This window comes from Penaeus chinensis, chromosome 21, assembly GCF_019202785.1.
Source record: "Penaeus chinensis breed Huanghai No. 1 chromosome 21, ASM1920278v2, whole genome shotgun sequence".
Taxonomy (NCBI): Eukaryota; Metazoa; Arthropoda; class Malacostraca; order Decapoda; family Penaeidae; genus Penaeus; species Penaeus chinensis.
Genome location: NC_061839.1, coordinates 5,284,031 through 5,287,775, shown reverse-complemented (window position 1 = coordinate 5,287,775; position 3,745 = coordinate 5,284,031). Strand labels below are relative to the sequence as shown.

At 43.6% G+C, this 3,745-nt stretch overlaps 1 long non-coding RNA gene across 1 annotated transcript in view; it reads left to right on the top strand.

Annotated features, from left to right (window-relative positions):
• Positions 1 to 225: 225 nt before the first annotated feature.
• Positions 226 to 3,745, top strand: part of LOC125036557 — a 169,155-nt gene continuing 165,635 nt past the window's right edge. Inside the window, exon 1 of the long non-coding RNA XR_007115905.1 lies at positions 226 to 806. This is a non-coding gene — a long non-coding RNA (uncharacterized LOC125036557). The remainder of the gene's footprint in view (positions 807 to 3,745) is intronic.

Below are 3,745 nucleotides of genomic sequence, written 5' to 3'. Positions count from 1 at the left end.
CAAGGAAAGGCGAGAGAAGAGGTGGAGATACGTAAGTGCGATAGTAAGACAAAGGGAATATAAATGCGACCGCTGTGAGAATAAAGACGTAAATAAAATAAAAATAGAAATACAAAGAGCAGAAAGGCGGCGAGGAAAACAAGGAGGGAGGAGGAGTAAGAGGAGGAGGAAGAGGAGGAGGAGGAGGAGGAGGCCATAGCGCAGTCTCGACAAGTGAGGGTTGGCGAGGGAGAGAGGGAGGTGGGTGAAGCTTCGGGTGCGCAAGTCAGTACCCCACACACACTGCTAGTATGGACTTGCTCGTCCGTCCTAACACCTCGCTGTCTCGCTCTCGACTGGCCTAGCAGCTCCTCGCTCCTCCAGTTCTCCTGTTGCGCTCAAGCTCACGCTTACACTCTCTCCTTCAGCACAAGAGCTCGCTCCCTCACGCCGGTCCCCACGATCCGTGTGCTGGAGGAATGACGACCATTCGTGACTTGTGATCGGTGATGGAGTAGCGAAAAAGGGCAAATTTTTCTTAACACAGCCTCAGTTGAGGAGGGTAGTTGTACTGGGTGTGTGCGTGTGTCAGGTGTTAGAATAGCCTCCTTTTGCCCTCTTACCCAGTCGCTCTCAGGTGCAACGAGCTTAAGTGTTGAGGCTGAGAAGTAGTGACTGGAACTTCACACGTATAGAAAGCTTAATGTGATGATGGCAAATCCCTGAGAGAAATTATGCCAACCGATGGCTCCGCTGGAATCATAACCCGACATGACCTAAGACGTGTCACAGCCGCCGTTAGAGACATCGTCGTTGAGCCGTGACAGGTGAGTACCCAGGTCGTAACAGGTTCTCTGTGACCTTGTGTGGTCCTTGGTGTCAGGAAAGGACTTTAAAAGGAGTGTATTTTGGTATCTCTTTTATAGACATGTAAGTGTTGGTGTTCATGTGCGTATATGTCTTTTAAAGTAGATTTACTCCATTGTGATACATTTATTCTGTTTTCGTGGTAGTCATTCAAATTTGTGAAACATTGTATGATTTGTTTACAAACGTTGAAACTAAAATGCGTTCCATTTCAATGCGATATCCAGACAAACATTTTATCCATTTTCCCCCAAAGAAGAAAATAAGTGCAGCTCTGCCTCAAAATACTAAAAGAGCGCCCCCGTGTCATCCGAGCAACTTCTGCGTCGTTTGCCCCAACTTTACATTATTGAGAGTCGATCATCGTAACTGAAGTAGCCATTTGTCACGACGTTTGTGTTCTTCGCCGCCAGCGCTCTGAAGGCCCCGGGAAGGAGCGCTCTTCCACTGTATAACTGTTCCTTGTTATTTTGCTGTTTACTGTCTTTCGCTTTTCTCTGTGTTTGTGTACAAGCCGCACTGTGCTGTCTTGGTGTTGTGTGTTTGTTGATGGTTCGGTGCGAGCGCAGATAAATTAATTTTATGTGCGTCATTTCTTGACGTAAGCTTGGCTACATGTATATGGATCTACATGTACGCAAGAGTATGTGAGTGTGTGAGAGTTAAGATGGGAGGAGCTGTGTGCTCTTCCTCCTGAGAGCCAATTTAACCCTACTGCAGCGTGTGTTGGGTGCAATCAACATACTTTGCACAGTTTAGGACTTTTCCGTTCTGGTTTGTGGCGCAACGGAGCACAGTCTCGGACAGCGTTTTAAAGAGGTACTCACTCACTCCACGCGCTAAGCCTCACTCGGGGGAAACTTAGAGAAAACAGAAGATCCAAATTAGAAACCTCGAAGAAAGAAACGAAAACAGAGAATTCTTTTAAAGATGAAAAGAGGAAGGTATCAACATATGCGGAAAGCCAATAGAACACCACTGCTATTATGATCGGAGATTCGGGTGACTGCCACCACTTTAGAGTTTAAAGCCAAGGAAAAACAAAAAAAAAAGGAAAGAAGAGATAAGACCAGAAGGAGAGAGATCTCGACATAATGACCAGTTTTACAAAAGCCGTCTAGGATGCTCTTGAAGATTTTCTGTGGCGACTTAATTAACATTCAAACAAGAGCGCGAGGAGATGAATTTAATGTCCTTACAAAGCTTTACAGCGACAACTCAGCTCATTAGGCAAGTTTTCCCTGAACGAACTTAGGCGATCGCATTGCAGGCTTTATTGCCAGCTATTCAACATGCAATTAGAACCTTTATATTGAGGTTCATGATTAGATTGATGATGATGATGATGATGATGATGATGATAATGAAAATGATGATGATTAAGATGATGATGATGATGATGATGATGATGATGATGATGATGATGATAATGAAAATGATGATGATTAAGATGATGATGATGATGATTAAGATGATGATGATGATGATGATGATGATGATGGTTTATGATGATAACAATGATAACAATGATAATAATAATAATACAGCCACTACAACGATTATTATCACCACCATTACTAAACGTGATAAAAGCAATAACGATTAACACAACAACAGTGATAAAGGACCCCACGTCATAACCAGCTAACACCCTCCCGTCCAGCAAAATAACAAGCAATGACAGTGTGTTGGCATGTTCCCAAGACTCGTGTACTGAAGCTTGCCGAGCGTATGTGCATCACACACACACAAACACACGCGCGCCCTCGGTGTAACAAGCTGGCTGTATTATGAAAACCAAATCTAAATGTGATTAATTTTCTGGTTTTAAGGGAAATGTCATCATTCTATGGGTGCGTAGGATGTAGATTTAACAATTTTCTTTGCGATGATTCTTTGTTTCTTTTGTTGTGTGTCTTTATTATCACTCTTATCTATTTTCTTTGTTTTTATCATCATCATCATCTTTTTCTTCGTTTTTGTTTTATTTTCTTCATAATCTTTGTTATCACTCTTTTTTGTTTTCTTCTTCTTTGTATTCGGTATATATCATTCTTCTTCTTTTTCACCTTCCTCCTCCTCCTCCTCCTCCTCCTCCTCCTCCTCCTCCTGCTCCTCCTCCTCCTGCTCCTCCTCCACCTCCTCCTCCTCCTCCTCCTCCTCCTCCTCCTCCTCCTCCTCCTCCTCCTCCTCCTCCTCCTCCTCCTCCTCCTCCTCATCCTCCTCTTCCTTCTCCTCCTCCTCCTCCTCCCCCTCTTCCTCCTTCTCCTCCTCCTCCTCCTCCTCTTCCTCCTTCTCCTCTTCCTCCTCCTCCTCTTCCTCCTTCTCCTTCTGCTTCTCCTTCTCTTTCTCCTCCTCCTCCTCCTCTTCCTCCTTCTCCTTCTGCTTCTCCTTCTCCTTCTCCTCCTCCCCCTTCCTCCTTCTTCTTTTTCTTTCTCCTCCCCCCTCCTCCTCCTCCTCCTCTTCCTCCTCTCCTTCTCCTTCCCCCTTCTCCCTCTCCTTCTCCTTCCCTTCTCCTTCTCCCTTTTTCTTCTCTTCGTTTTTTCTTTTCCTTCCCTTTTTATTTTCTTCTTTCTTCTTCTTCTTCTTCTTCTTCTTCTTCTTCCTTTTTTCTTCTTCTTTCTTCTCTTTCTTCCCTTTTTCCCCTCTTCCCTTTTTTTTTCTTCTTCAGTTTCTTTTTCTTTTTTCCTTTTAAATTTTTTCACCTCCTCTTCTTCTTATCCCTTCTCTTTTTTATCCCTTTCGTAAAGCCAGTCAAAAATCAACTCATCACAAATCATGCAGATGAAAGTAGACTGTCTTCCCAAAATCATTTACACGAAGGTAATAACAAATCTAAACTTTATAGCCTGTTGTTCCGGGTGAGAAAACAGAAGAAAAAAAAATGTATAAAAGATGT